Source organism: Oncorhynchus gorbuscha, linkage group LG12 (genome assembly GCF_021184085.1).
Source record: "Oncorhynchus gorbuscha isolate QuinsamMale2020 ecotype Even-year linkage group LG12, OgorEven_v1.0, whole genome shotgun sequence".
Taxonomy (NCBI): Eukaryota; Metazoa; Chordata; class Actinopteri; order Salmoniformes; family Salmonidae; genus Oncorhynchus; species Oncorhynchus gorbuscha.
The window spans coordinates 26371186-26388063 of record NC_060184.1 but is presented as its reverse complement, the minus strand read 5'-3'; positions in this window follow the sequence as shown (position 1 = coordinate 26388063).

The following is a 16878-nucleotide window of genomic DNA, read 5'->3' as shown; positions in this document are numbered from 1 at the left end:
TGGTGTTTGTGGGATCTTGTCCATGTGTAGTTGCCTGTCAGCACTCATTTGTATAGCGTTTCGTGTTGTTATTTTGTTAGTTTGTTCAGTGTTAAGGATGACGCAGAATACAGTTCCCATGCAGGAACATCACTCAGCGGAATTTCAGAGCGCCACCTATAGTTTTTGATAAAACTCAAACTTTCATTAAACTTTCATTAAAATACACATTCAAGGCAGTGAATTAAAGCTACACTCGTTGTGAATCTATCCACCGAGTCAGATTTGTAAAATGCTTTTCGGCGAAAGCATGAGAAGCTATTATCTGATAGCATGTACCCCAAAATACTGCAACGTCACCTAACACGACAGATTTTGCGGTAGCCGGAGCTACCCAAAACGCAGAAATAAAATATAAAACATTCATTACCTTTGACGAGCTTCTTTCTTGGCACTCCTAGATGTCCCATAAACATCACTTTGGGTCTTTTTTTCGATTAAATCGGTCCATATATAGCCTAGATATCGATCTATGAAGACTGTAATCAAGGAAAAAACTGAGTTTGATAACGCTATGTCATTTTTTTAAATTAAAAAAGTTGACGATAAACTTTCACAAAACACTTCGAAATACTTTTGTAATGCAACTTTAGGTATTAGTAAACGTTAATAAGCGATCAAATTGATCACGAGGCGATGTATATTCTATAGCTGTACGTCTGGAAATAATGTCCGGGTAAATCTCAACTAAAATATCCGGTCGGAGACCTGAAGAAATGGGCTGCCTCTTCTTCGTTTGACCAAGAAACAAATCCGAGACAAATGACAAGACTGTTGACATCGTGTGGAAGCTGTAGGTATTGCAACCTCGGACCCATTTAATCTGGGTCATGTTTAACAATGGGTTGAAGTGGCGCATGGATATATTTTTCCATTTTCAGTGATCAGATTTTCCTGCACTTTTCGATGAAACGCACGTTCTGTTATAGTCACAGCCGTGATTTAACGAGTTTTATAAACGTCTGAGTGTTTTCTATCCCCACATACTAATAATATGCATATACTATATTCCTGGCATGAGTAGCAGGGCGCTGAAATGTTGCGCGATTTTTAACAAAAAGCTGTGAAAATTCGCAGTCTCCCTAAGTTAATAAATAAGAATGTACGCACACCACACTGCGCCTTTGTCTGTTCTTTATAACGAACGTGACAGTGCTTGTTCGTGTCCTCAAGTCACTTAGTCAGAATTCTTATCAGCATTTCATATATTTTCTCTACCCTTGCCCCGCTTGTTAGATATTATGCACATTGATAGCTTGATAGCAAACATCCTCACCATGTGATTTATCATAGTAGCAGGCAGCAGCCATCTAAATAGTGGAGGCTCCTCAGAGGAGGAAGGGGAGGACCATCCTCCTCAGTGAATAAAACTATACTAAATATATTCACGTCACCAAATTATTTATTAAAACAAACTGTTTTGCAATAAAGGCCTCAACAGCACTCTGTAGGGTAGCACCATGGTGTAGCTGGAGAACAGCTGTATTCTGTCCTCCTCTGGGTACATTGACTTCAATACAAAACCTAGGAGGCTCATGGTTCTCACCCCCTTCCATAGACTTACACAGTAAATATAACAAGTTCCAATGGACATCCTCCAACCTATTAGAGCTCTTGCAGCATGAACTGACATATTGTACACCCAATCAAAGGATCAGAGAATTAATCTAGTTGTCAAGGGATTCTTCTGTTGAACGAGAGGCGGACCAAAACGCAGCATGGTTATTGTGATACATCTTTAATGAAGATGATAAATGAACAATATACAAAACAAGAAATGTGAAGAACCTAAAACAGCCCTATCTGGTGTAACAAACACAAAGACAGGAACAATCACCCACAAAACCCAACACAAAACAGGCTACCTAAATATGGCTCCCAATCAGAGACAATGACTAATACCTGCTTCTGATTGAGAAGCATATCAGGCCCAAACACAGAAACAGACAAACAAGACATCCAACATAGAATGCCCACTCAGATCACACCCTGACCAAACAAAACATAGAATATACAAAGCAAACTATGATCAGGGTGTGACACTAGTACTGAAGGCATAAACTATAGCTAGCCTGCACTGCAGTGCATAGCATGTGGTGAGAAGTTGACTCAAAGAGAGAGAAAGATAATAGTTTAACAGTTTTGAACAACTTAATTTTAACCAAAATGAAGAAGCAAGATAGAAAAAGAGATATTTTTTAATTTAAATATAATTTATCTAGTTTAGCCTACTCAAACACCTGGCTCAAACAGAGGGATGCTATGTTAGCTAGCTGGCTATGGCTATCCAACATTGGAACTCTTCAAGTCAAGGTAAGCTTTTGGTTTTATTAATTTATTGCCACCAAGGCCCGCTGGTGTAACTGCAAAATTCCTTGTTGACTGTACACTGTACACTGTACTGCATGATTGTAGCTGGTTTACTAATGCGTTAGTTCTAGTAGTTCTCGTTAACTATGACGTGACAGAGATGTACGGTATGTGTAGCAGTTAGTGGTCATGATATGAAGGTTTCGCTTGGAAAGGTTTTTCGCCTGGTCACAGACAGCTGATATTTTGTGCACTGAAGTCCACAATTAAATGGTAAAGGTGAGAGGAGGAGAGTGCGTAGATAGTTGTGCGAGGGAATTATATATACTATGAGCAAAGTGATCATTCTGTTTTTATGTGGCTGTTATGAAAGTGAACTGTGTTTGCGTGTGATCAGGGGGGCACCTACGTTATCGTAAACTTTTATTCATAGGCTAGGTTGTAGCAACCTCATGATGGGTACGGTAAAAATTCTAGTATAATGTTGTTGCCTAAACCTATCGATGTTACATTGAGCTGGGTGAATGGAATATGAATTACAGTCATCCAATATGCTGCCATGCTCATTAAAAAAATAATTTTAAACGGGATACCGACCGCCACTGAATCTAAATGATCAGACCAAAAACATGAAGGGAAAGCTGATAGGGTGAAATTATGAAGCAAGTGGCTGGAGAAATACAGCTTCACTCTATCCAATCAGAGCAGCAGGATCAATGTACAGCCCATCCTTGTTTTTACAGACAGCCAGTTGAGTTCTACAGAAATTTGCCCATATCTGTTATGGTACTCATTTTGTCTGACTATTCGGCACAATCCTAGTATATGCCACTGTACTCAAAATGTTACCTTTTCTACACTGATATATTGAGAAGATTGAAATACTGCTAGTTTTACAGAAAACTGCCCTAGCAGTAGCCACCACAGTCATTTAGAATGGCAGTGTCAGCCAATCAGCGACCTTTGTTGTTCAACTCTACGTGCCATGCTGGTAGCTATCATGAGGACGAAAAGGGAAGTTATTTGGAGTACAGTGGCATATCCCATCCCTGCATTGAGGTACGTTTTCTGACCAATATCTGCCGCCGGCTCGACGGTGTCTTGATATAACCATATTTGCGTTCCGACCTCAGTGTAGGCAGTGTAAACAAGCACAGCTGTAGTCTGTATCTTCTGGCAAAGACAAACACTACAGTATCAATTCTACGTATTGCATACTTTCTTTGAGATTACTTCAATCCCGAAACGCCCTCTTTGCGGAGACAACAAATGAGATTCTCAACTCCTTCACCACAACTGTAAAAGGGGCAGTTTCTTGAGGCCAACCAGTAAGAACAGGTTTTGTGTTGAGCAGATGCAAAACAGATTCCAGATCAGGTACTTCTACCCTATATGCATGAAACCCAAAAGGCCAACAAAAATACACTCAAACAAGGAAATAGGAGAACAAGCCCGCACGAAACAGAAGCGGGCTGAACAGACTATATATAACCCTATCCTAACAACCAAACTAGAAACAGGTGCTACCAATTAGACAAAACTAAACGAACACAGAACAATGGATCGGCGATAGCTAGTAGACCGGCGACGACGACCGCCGAGCGCCACCCGAACAAGAAGGGGAGTCACCTTCGGTAATATTCGTGACAGTACCCCCCTCCTGACGCGCAGCTCCCGCAGCGCGCCGACGCCCGGCCTCGGGGACGACCCGGAGGCCGAGGCGCTGGGCGATCCGGACGGAGGCAATGGAATTCACTCAACATAGATGGGTCTAGAATATCCCTCACCGGAACCCAGCAGCCTCTCACCCGGCGTCTCGAGTCCAGAATAGCTCGTATCTTGTACGCCGGGGACCCCTCGATGTCCAGAAGGGGCGGAGGAACCTCCGGTACCTCATCTTCCTGCATGGGACCAGCTACCACCGGCCTGAGAAGAGACACATGAAATGAGGGGTTAATACGATAATACGAAGGAAGTAATAATTGATAACAAACCTCATTTATTCTCCTCAGGACTTTAAATGGCCCTATACACTGCGGACCCAGCTTCCGGCAGGGCAAGCGGAGAGGCAGGTTTCGGGTCGAGAGCCAGACCCTGTCTCCAGGTGCAAACACGGGGCCTCACTGCGGTGACGGTCAGCGCTCTTCTTCTGCCTTATACTCGCTTGGCGTAATGACTCTTGGACCGCCCTCCAGGTCTCCTTAGAGCGCTGTACCCACTCCTCCACTGCAGGAGCCTCAGTCTGGCTCTGATGCCACGGTGCCAGGACCGGCTGGTACCCCAACACGCACTCAAATGGTGACATGTTGGTAGAGGAGTGGCTTAGTGAATTCTGGGCTATTTCTGCCCAGGGAATATATCTTGCCCACTCCACTGGCCGGTCCTGGCAATACGACCGCAGAAACCTACCCACCTCCTGGTTAACTCTCTCCACCTGACCATTACTCTCCAGGTGATACCCTGAGGTCAGGCTGACCGAGACCCCCAGACGTTCCATAAATGCCCTCCAAACACGGGAGATAAATTGGGGGCCCCGATCAGAAACTATATCCTCGGGCACCCCGTAGTGCCGGAAGACATGGGTGAAAAGAGCTTCCGCAGTCTGTAGGGCCGTAGGGAGACCGGACAATGGGATAAGACGGCAGGACTTAGAGAACCGATCCACAACGACCAGGATTGTAGTGTTACCCTGAGAGGGGGGGAGGTCCGTAAGAAAATCCACCGAAAGATGGGTCCACGGCCGTTGTGGAACGGGAAGAGGTTGTAATTTACCTCTTGGCAGGTGTCTAGGAGCCTTACTCTGGGCGCACACCGAACAGGAGGAAACATAGAATCACACATGCCTCCTCAAAGTGGGCCACCAGTATTTCCTCTCAAGACCTCTCACTGTCCTATAAATACCTGGATGACCCGACGAGGGTAGACAATGAGCCCATCGAATCAATTGATCACGGACAGCCAGCTGCACGTACCTACGACCCTCTGGATACTGTGGAGGCGCAGGTTCCCCCCTTAGCGCCCGCTCGATGTCCGCGTCCACATCCCATACTACCGGTGCCACCAGCTTAGCTGCCGGAATGATGGGAGTAGGATCGATGGACCTGTCCTCAGTGTCATAGAGTCTTGACAGCGCGTGAGCCTTAGTGTTGAGGGAACCTGGTCTATACGAGATAGTGAAACGAAATCTGGTGAAAAACATGGCCCACCTTGCCTGACGAGGATTCAGTCTCCTAGCTGATCGGATATACTCCAGGTTACGATGGTCAGTCCAGATAAGGAAAGGGTGCTTAGCCCCCTCAAGCCAGTGTCTCCACACCTTCAGGGCCTTAACCATAGCCAACAACTCCCTATCCCCCACATCATAATTCCGCTCCGCTGGCCCGAGTTTCTTTGAAAAAAAAGGCACAGGGGCGGAGCTTCGGTGGCACACCCGAACACTGTGAGAGCACCTCTCCAACCCCAGCCTCGGATGCGTCCACCTCTACTATAAACACCAAAGAAGGGTCCGGATGTGCAAACACCGGCGCCTCAGTAAACATCGCCTTCAACTTATGAAAAGCTCCGTTCGCCTCTGCTGACCACTGCAAACGCACCGGCCCCCCCTTCAGCAGTGAGGTAATAGGGGCAGCTACCTGACCAAAACCCCGGATAAACCTCCGGTAGTAATTGGCAAATCCCAAGAACCGCTGCACCTCCTTTACCGTGGTCGGAGTCGGCCAATTACGCACGGCCTTAACGCGGTCACCCTCCATTACCAAACCAGAGCTGGAAATGCGATAACCCAGGAAGGAAACTGATTGTTTGGAAAACTCACATTTCTCCGCCTTCACATACAGGTCATGCTCCAGCAGTCGTCTAAGAACCTTGCGCACAAGAGATACATGCGCAGTGCGTGTAGCGGAGTAGATCAAAATATCGTCAATATACACCACTACACCCTGTCCGTGCAGGTCTCTGAGTATTTCATCCACGAAGGATTGAAATATAGCTGGAGCATTCTTTAGACCGTATGGCATGACGAGGTACTCATAATGGCCCGACGTAGTGCTAAATGCAGTTTTCCACTCATCTCCCTCCTGAATACGCACCAAATTATAAGCACTCCTGAGATCCAGTTTAGTGAAGAACTGCGCTCCGTGAAATGATTCCACTGCCGTAGCAATGAGAGGTAGTGGGTAACTAAAACCCACTGTGATGGAATTTAGACCTCTATAATCAGTACACGGACGTAAATCACCATCTTTTTTCTTCACAAAAAAGAAACTCGAAGAGACAGGTGACATGGAGGGCCGAATGTACCCCTGTCCCAGAGCCTCGGTGATATAAGTTTCCATAGCCACCTTCTCCTCCTGGGACAAAGGATACACATGACTCCTGGGGAGTGCAGCGTTAACCTGGAGATTTATCACGCAATCCCCCTGCCTATGGGGTGGTAATTGGGTCGCTTTCTTTTTACTGAAAACGATAGCCAAATCGTCATACTCAGCTGGAATGCGCACTGTGGAAACCTGGTCTTGACTCTCCACCGTTGTAGCACCATGGAAACCCCTACACACCTGCCTGAACACTCATCAGACCACCCCTGTAGAGTTCCCTGTTTCCACGAAATCGTAGGATTATGAATAGCTAGCCAGGGAATCCCCAGAACAACTGGAAACGCAGGTGAATCGATAAAGAACAAACTAATTCGCTCCTTGTGATTCCCCTGCGTAATCATCTCCAACGAAATTGTGGCTATTCACCAGCCCTGACCCTAATGGTCGACTATCTAAAGAGTGCACGGAAAAAGGGGCGTCTACTTTTACTAACGGAATCCTCAACCTCTGAGCGAGTCCGCAATCTATAAAGTTTCCAGCTGCGCCTGAATCTACCAAGAGGTTCTAGTTACTTGTTAGCTCTTATTCTTATCCATATTTTTTAAAAACTGCACTGTTTTTTAGGGGCTCGTAAGCATTTCACTGTTGTATTGGGTGCATGTGACTAATACAATTTGATTTGATTTGTTTTATTTTTCCTTGTCTGCCACCTATCCCTGCTTTGTCAGTCTTGATAAGCCCAGTGTATGCACTTCTGGGTGAGGCTGTGGCTGTGGTGGAGTGCATGGCAGATCTGAAAGAGAGATGCACAAACAGACAGTAAGTATACAGCTCAACAACATGTCTGCGTGTACATCTGTTGGTGTGGATGAGCATATGCAATATAATTCTGAATTACCTCTATCCATCTCGGTATCCTCAAAAGTTTCTCCCTTCACGGCCAGTGTAGTAGGAACTGGTGCAGCCGGTAGATTAAATACCACAGCAGAGGACTGCTGTGAATGCAGCTGAACTGCTGGGGTGGCAGATCTAAAAGAGAGAGGCACAATTTTCTTAATTGACAATAATCATACAACTAAATAGACTGAATGAGTGTAAAGGCCTAGATTCAATCAGATCAAACGTTAACCGGCGATAGCCAACACCCGCATAGCTGATGTTTTGGTGGTGTCTGAGGTGTAACTGCGTTGGATCTGTCAAATCAGTAAGCAGCAGCTCTTGATCAGTGTCACAAAACTACACCCGTCCTACTCACGTTACAAGTTCAGAACCAGAAAGTACTTTCACTTTTTATTTCCTTCATTACAGGTTATGAGAATCTATCATCTGAGGCTGCAGCAATATCCCTTGACTGTACCTGAAACGATACAAGTGCTATCTGTGGAACAGAAGAAGAATTCCTCACTACCGGCAGACTGTCAGAACATCATTTCTAATAGTTATCTATGTGCGACTGATAACAGTGTGGAAGAGCTGGTCATTTTTAAAGGACTTTGTTAATGATTACCTTGACAATAGGACAATTGAATATTATTGTCTTGCAGACAAGTGAAATATGTTTGAAATTATTTTCCTTATGAGTCTCCTCCTAATACAGGATGTGGGTGGTGTTTCCATTTCTAACACAGAGATTATTGGTACTAATTGGGGTAAGAATGTGTAATGAATTTCCTCCTCTTCTTCCGAAGAGGAGAGGCGAAACGGATCAAAGGACCAATACGCGGCGTGGTAAGTGTCCATGGTTCTTTTTAATACGTTAAGGTACACATGAACAACTGACTACAAAAAACAATAAATGTGAAAACTCAAAACAGTCCTATCTGGTGCAATCACAGAGATAGGAACAATCACCCACAAACACACAGTGAAACCCAGGCTACCTAAGTATGATTCTCAATCAGAGACAACTAATGACACCTGCCTCTGATTGAGTACCATACTAGGCCGAAACATAGAAATTCCCAAAACCTAGAAAAACAAACATAGACTGCCCACCCAAATCACGCCCTGACCATACTAACTAAATACAAAACACAGGAATATAAAGGTCAGAACGTGACAGTACCCCCAAAAGGTGCGGACTCCGGCCGCAAAACCTTGACCTATAGGGGAGGGTCTGGGTGGGCGTCTGTCCGCGGTGGTGGTTCTGGCGCGGGACGCGGACCCCACTTCACCATTGTCTTAGTCCGCCTTATTGTCCGCCTCCGTGGCTTTCTCACCATGGCAACCCCTCTAAATGACCCCACTTCACAGAGGGGCAGCTCGGGACAGAGGGGCAGAAGCTCTGGACAGAGGGGCAGGGGCTCGGGACAGAGGGGCAGGGGCTCTGGGCTGAGGGGCTCTGGCGCCTCTGGGCTGAGGGGCTCTGGCGCCTCTGGGCTGAGGGGCTCTGGCAGTGGCGCCGGACAGGCGGGACGCTCCGGCAGCGGCGCCGGACAGGCGGGAGGCTCCGGCAGCGGCGCCGGACAGGCGGGACGCTCCGGCAGCGGCGCCGGACAGGCGGGACGCTCTGGCAGTGGCGCCGGACAGGCGGGAGCACCTGCAGGGAGGAGACAGAGAGACAGCCGGGAACGTGGAGCTGCCACAGGAGGCAGCGGAGCCGGACAGGCGGGACCACCTGCAGGGAGGAGACAGAGAGACACCCTGGTGCGTGGAGCTGCCACAGGAGGCAGCGGCGCCGGACAGGCGGGACGCTCCGGCAGCGGCGCCGGACAGGCGGGACGCTCCGGCAGCGGCGCCGGACAGGCGGGACGCTCCGGCAGCGGCGCCGGACAGGCGGGAGGCTCCGGCTGCGGCGCCGGACAGGCGGGACGCTCCGGTAGTGGCGCCGGACAGGCGGGAGCACCTGCAGGGAGGAGACAGAGAGACAGCCTGGTACGTGGAGCTGCCACAGGAGGCAGCGGCGCCGGACAGGCGGGACCACCTGCAGGGAGGAGACAGAGAGACACCCTGGTGCGTGGAGCTGCCACAGGAGGCAGCGGCGCCGGACAGGTGGGAGGCTCTGGCAGCGGCGCCGGACAGGCGGGACGCTCCGGCAGCGGCGCCGGACAGGCGGGACGCTCCGGCAGCGGCGCCGGACAGGCGGGACGCTCCGGCAGCGGCGCCGGACAGGCGGGACGCTCCGGCAGCGGCGCCGGACAGGCGGGACGCTCCGGCAGCGGCCCCGGACAGGCGGGAGGCTCCGGCAGCGGCGCCGGACAGGCGGGACGCTCCGGCAGCGGCGCCGGACAGGCGGGAGCACCCGCAGGGAGGAGACAGAGAGACAGCCTGGTACGTGGAGCTGCCACAGGATGCAGCGGCGCCGGACAGGCGGGACCACCTGCAGGGAGGAGACAGAGAGACAGCCTGGTGCGTGGAGCTGCCACAGGAGGCAGCGGCGCCGGACAGGCGGGACGCTCCGGCAGCGGCGCCGGACAGGCGGGAGCACCTGCAGGGAGGAGACAGCTGTATCAACATGCGAGAGTATCTAGTTCTGCAGTACCTTTCTTCATTTGAGATCACCAATGACCCTAATCAGCGACCACCTTACCTAGTTATTACACATGCCCCTGTTGGGTGGTTATGTTTTAATAGGTCACTCTTTGAATTTGTCTCAACTGCACCAGGACAAGTTTTTCAAAGTAGGGCAGAGTAAGTGTGAGCAGAAAACAGAGCAGAAAACAGATCTACCTATCTGCCTGTGACGGTACTAAGGTTGTGGAACGTTTACTGTCTGTTGAATTGACTCTCGGTAATGGCACTAGGACTACTTTTTATGCCAATACCTTCGGTAATATCATCAATAATGGTATGACAGCTCCTAAGGGGACTTACTTTATCTGTGGATCCTATGCCTATACCTGGTTACCAAAGTTGAGGCAAGGGTCGTGTTATTAAGGGTGTTATTTGGGATATGTCATATGCCATGAAGGACATTCTGTGAATTCTTCTTTTTCACAACGTCATAAACGTGTGATTACAGAAACGGAGAGATTCTTTGCTTTCTCTTTTCTTTGCGATTGCTTTTCCATTTTATGGCATTTCTAAAATAGCACGGGAAGTTATTAATATGTCTAATTCTTTGGAAATCCTAGCTAATAGTACAGTTAATTACAGCTGAGATGGTTGCCATTTGGACTGTGGTGATGCAAAATCGTTTGGCCCGTGATTATCTTCTGTCCGCACAAGGGGGTACATGTCCTGTTATTGGTGCTGAATGCTGTACTTACATTCCTGATAATTCTGAGGAAATAACTGACCTAATCCAAAAGATCAGAACTGAGGGCGCTAAATATCATGATTACAATCCAGATGATTTAGGCCTAGTCATGTGGTTGTCTTCATCATTCGGTAAATAGGGAATATTTTGGTGAGCATTTTTTGGTGTGTTTCTTTTTCTTATCCTCATCCAGGTTATCAAGTGTGCTATTGCCCGATGTTTATCTGCAAAAATCTGATGATTACGTGATAGGGGACATCATAAGATTAATCAACCGTGTCCTTTTGGAGATGGGTGTCAGTAGTGTTCACAAAAACGTGGTGGGGATCATAAGGGTCATCATCATCACATCAAGCCTCATGATTGTGGTCAAGGTAACAATGGTAACTATTCTCGGTGCTGTAACGAACCATGCTCTCTCAGGTGTGGTATCACAACTGTTAACCTGTTACGGCTGGGGGTTCTGCTAGCGGAACGTTTTGACAACATCCGGTGAAATTGCAGGGTGCGGAATTCCCCAAAAATGATTAGAAATATTTCCCTTTCATACAATTAAGTGCAATACACCAAATTAAAGCTTCACTTCTTTGGGACTGGGGGGCAGTATTGAGTAGCTTGGATAATAAGGTGCCCAGAGGAAACTGCCAGCTACTCAGGCCCAGAAGCTCTGATATGTATATAAGATGGTCGATTTGGATAGAAAACACTCTGAATGATGTCTGTGAGTATAAAAGAACTCATATGGCAGGCAAAAACCTGAGAAAAATCCAACCAGAAAGTAGGAAATCTGAGATGTGGTTTTTCAAGTCATTGCCTATCGAATATACAGCGTCTATGGGGTCATATTGCACTTCCTAAGGCTTCCACTAGATGTCAACAGTCTTTAGAATCTTGTTTCAGGCTTCTACTGTGAATGAGGAGAGAATGAGAGCTGATTGAGTAAGGGTTCTGCCAGAAGGCCATGTGCTTTGTCAGGTGCGCTCCCGTGAGAGGTAGCTGCGTTGCATTACATTTCTAAAGACAAAGGAATTCTCCGGTTGAAACATTATTCAAGATTTATGATAAAAACATCCTAAGCATTGATTCTATACATCGTTTGACATGTTTCTACGAACTGTAATATGACTTTTCATCTGAACTTTCGCCTGGACTTGCCCTCGCTTCCTGAGTTTGGATTTGTGTACTAAACGCGCAAACAAAAAGGAGGTATTTGGACATAAATGATGGACTTTATCGAACAAAACAAACATTTATTGTGGAACTTGGATTACTGGGAGTGCATTCTGATGAAGATCATCAAAGGTAAGTGAATATTTATAATGGCATTTCTGACTTTTGTGATACCTCTCCTTTGGAAAATGGCTGATTGTTTTTCTGTGACTTGGCGCTTAACATAATGGCAAGGTGTGCTTTTACCGTAAAGCGTTTTTGAAATCTGACACAGCAGTTGCATTAAGGAGAAGTTTATCTATATTTCCATGAATAACACTTGTATCTTGTATCAATGTTTATGATGAGTATTTCTGTAATTTGATGTGGCTCTCTGCACTTTCACCGGATGTTAGTTTGAGATAATGCATTTCTGACCATAACCCTTTCAAATTAGGTTTTTGGACATAAAGATTAACTTTATCAAACAAAACACACATTTATTGTGTAACATGAAGTCCTGTGAGTGCCCTCTGATGATCATCAAAGGTTAGTGATTCATTTAATTGCTATTTCTGACTTTTGTGAGGGCTCTCCTTGGCTGGAAAATGGCTTTATGGTTTTCTGTGACTAGGTGCTGACCTAACATAATAATTTAGTGTGCTTTTGGAGTAAAGCCTATTTGAAATCGGACACTGTGGCTGGATTTAAAAGAAGTTCAGCTTTAAAATGGTGTAAAATACTTATGTTTGAGGAATTTTAATTATGGGATTTTTGTTTTGAATTTTGCACCCTGCAATTTCACTGTCTGTTGTCGAGGTGGGACGCTAGCCTCCCACTTGTCCCAGAGAATATAACTTCTTGTTAATCCAGCCACGGTGTCAGATTTCAAAAATGATTTAAGGCAAAAGCAGACCATGAGATTATCTGAGGACAGCACAATAAAAAAACATTAGCAGTAAACCTAGAACCATTGACATTAAACACCTTGCATTCCTATAAAACACAAAGGGCATATTCTACTTGCCGTTGCAATAAGAAATAGATTTCACACAGTTATAGAAGAGTGGTCTCACTCTTTGGGCTAGGGGGCAGTATTTTCACGTACGGATGAAAAGCGCGCCCAAAGTAAACTGGCTGCTACTCAGGCCCAGAAGCAAGGATATGCATATAAGTGGTAGATTTGGATAGAAAACACTCTGAAGTTTCCAAAACTGTTTGAATGATGTCTGAGTATAACATAACTTATTTGGCAGGCAAAACCTGAGGACAAACCATCCAGAATGTTTTATTTTTGAGGTAACAATGTTTTCAATGGGTTTTCTAGGGGATCCCAGATTTCTGTGGCATTTTTGTTGCAGTTCCTACCGATTCCACTGGATATCAACAGTCTTTAGAAATTTGTTGATGTTTTTCTTTAGAGAAATACAGCTATTCAGAATGAGTGTCCATGTTAGGGCTCTGAACACAGTTCATCCGGCCTTAAATTTTATCGATTATTTACATTTAAAAAAATGCCTAAAGTTGTATGACAAAAGTTGTTTGAATTTTTATTTCATTTATTATTTAAAAAAAAAAGATTTTTCCCCATTTTCTCCCCAATTTCATGGTATCCAATTGTTTAGTAGCTACTATCTCGTCTCATCGCTACAACTCCCGTACGGGCTCGGGAGAGACAAAGGTTGAAAGTCATGCATCCTCCGATACACAACCTAACCAAGCCACATTGCTTCTTAACACAGCGCGCATCCAACCCAGAAGCCAGCCGCACCAATGTGTCGGAGGAAACACCGTGCACCTGGCAACCTTGGTTAGCGCGCTCTGCACCCGGCCCGCCACTGGGGTCGCTGGGTCACGATGAGACAAGGATTTCCCTACCGGCCAACCCCTCCCTAACCCGGACGAAGCTAGGCTAATTGTGCGTCGCCCCACAGACCTCCCGGTCGCGGCCGGTTACGACAGAGCCTGGGCGGGAACCCAGAGTCTCTGGTGGCACAGCTGGTGCTACAATACAGTGCCCTTAACCACTGCACCACCCGGGAGGCATGTTGTTTGACATTTTTGGACAAAGATTACAGGTATTTTATGATATATTTTATAGTCATGTTGCGCGAGTTGGAACCTGTGTTTTTCTGGATCAAACGCGCCAAATAAATGGACATTTTGGATATATAATGGCGGAATTAATCGAACAAAAGGACCATTTATGATGTTTATGGGACATATTGGAGTGCCAACGAAAGAATATCTTCGAAGGTAAGGCATGAATTATATCTTTATTTCTGAGTTTTGTGTCGCGCCTGGAGGGATGAAATATGATTTTCTGTGCTTGTTTGATGGGGTGCTATCCTCAGATAATAGTGTTTGCTTTTTCCATAAAGCCTTTTTGAAATCTGACACAGCTGTTGCATTAAGGAGAAGTTTATCTTTAATCGTATGCTAAACACTTGTATCTTAGATCAACGTTTATGATGAATATTTCTGTAATTTGATGTGGCTCTCTGCACTTTCACCGAATGTTTGTTTGAGACAATGCATTTATGAACATAACGCGCCAATTTCAAATGAGGTTTTTGGACATAAAGATGAACTTTATCGAACAAAACACACATTTATTGTCTAACATGGAGTCCTGGGAGTGCCACCAGATGAAGATCAAAGGTTAGTGATTAATTGAATTGCTATTTCTGACTTTGTGAGCCCTCTCCTTTGCTGGAAAATGGCTGTATGGCTTTCTGTGGATAGGTGCTATCCTAACATAATCATGGTGTGCTTTTCCCGTAAAGCCTTTTGAAATCTGACATGACGGCTAGATTAACAAGAAGTTCAGCTTTAATTTGGTGTGTTGTACTTGTGAATGTATGAAAGTTTTATATTTTGTATATATTTTTTAAATTTTGCGCTCTGCAGTTCCCCCGGATGTTGTCGAAACGTTCCGCTAGTGGTACCCCTTTCCCAAACAGGCTAGCCTCTTTGGGCTAGACATGCTGCTAGCTGCCCACCTTCACAACATAAATTGAAATTCAAGCGCGAAATTAAAAAATACAAAAATCGTAATATTAAACATTCATGAAAATACAAGTGTACATACATCATTTAAAAGCTTAAATTCTTGTTAATCCAGTCGCTTTGTCAGATTTCAAAAAGGCTTTACGGTGAAAGCATACCATGCAATTATCTGAGGACAATGCCCCGCACACAAAATCATTAAAAACATTTTCCAAACCAGCAGAGGCGTCACAAAAGTCAGAAATAGCGATAAAATAAATCACTTACCTTTGTTTGCAATCTCAAGGGTCCCAGCTACATAACAAATGGTCCTTTTGTTCGAGTAAGTCCTTCTTTATATCCCAAAAATGTCAGTTTAGTTGGCACGCTTGATTCAGTAATCCACCTGTTCCCCTTGTTCAAAATGCATACAAAGGAATCACAAAAGTTACCAATAAACTTCGTCCAAACAAGTCAAACAACATTTCTAATCAATCCTCATGTACCCTAATATGTAAATAAACAATCAAATTTAAGACGGAGAATAGTGTGTTCAATACTGGAGATAAATAACGAAGTGCGTACCCTCATCCACGAGCGCCAAAAGACTACAGTCAAAATGAGGGCCACCTCGAAAAACTACAAATTCCAGCTAATTTTTCAAAAAACAAGCCTGAAACCCTTTCTAAAGACTTGACATCTAATGGAAGCCATAGGAACTGTAATCTGGGAGAGTTTCCTTTGATTTTTCCATAGAAAGGCATTTGAATGGGTGATGACCTCAATTTTTTATTCTAGATGGATTCTCCTCGGGTTTTCGCATGTCATATCAGTTATGTTATACTCACAGACATTATTTTAAAAGTTTTAGAAACTCAGAGTGTTTTCTATCTAATACTAACAATTACAGTGGGGCAAAAAGGTATTTAGTCAGCCACCAATTGTGCAAGTTCTCTCACTTAAAAAGATGAAAGAGGCCTGTAATTTTCATCAAGGTACACTTCAACTATGACAGACAAAATGAGAAAAAAACATCCAGAAAATCACATTGGAGGATTATTAATGAATTTATTTGCAAATTATGGTGGAAAATAAGTATTTGGTCACCTACAAACAAGCAAGATTTCTGGCTCTCACAGACCTGTAACTTCTTCTTTTAAGAGGCTCCTCTATCCTCCACTCGTTACCTGTATTAATGGCACCTGTTTGAACTTGTTATCAGTATAAAAGGCACCTGTCCACAACCTCACAGTCACACTCCAAACTCCACTATGGCCAAGAACAAAGAACTGTCAAAGGACACCAGAAACAAAATTGTAGACCTGCACCAGGCTGGGAAGACTGAATCTGCAATAGGTAAGCAGCTTGGTTTGAAGAAATCAACTGTGGGAGCAATTGATGGAAGACATACAAGACCACTGATAATCTCCCTCGATCTGGGGCTCCACGCAAGATCTCACCCTGTGGGGTCAAAACGATCACAAGAACGGTGAGCAAAAATCCCAGAACCACACAGGGGGACCCAGTGAATGACCTGCAGAGAGCTGGGACCAAAGTAACAAAGCCTACCATCAGTAACACACTACGCCGCCAGGGACTCAAATCCTGCAGTGCCAGACGTGTCCCCCTGCTTAAGCCAGTACATGTCCAGGCCCGTCTGAAGTTTGCTAGAGAGCATTTGGATGATCCAGAAGAAGACTGGGAGAATGTTATATGGTCAGATGAAACCAAAATATAACTTTTTGGTAAAAACTCAACTCGTCGTGTTTGGAGGACAAATAATGCTGAGTTGCATCCAAAGAACATCATACCTACTGTGAAGCATGGGGGTGGAAACATCATGCTTTGGGGCTGTTTTTCTGCAAAGGGACCAGGATG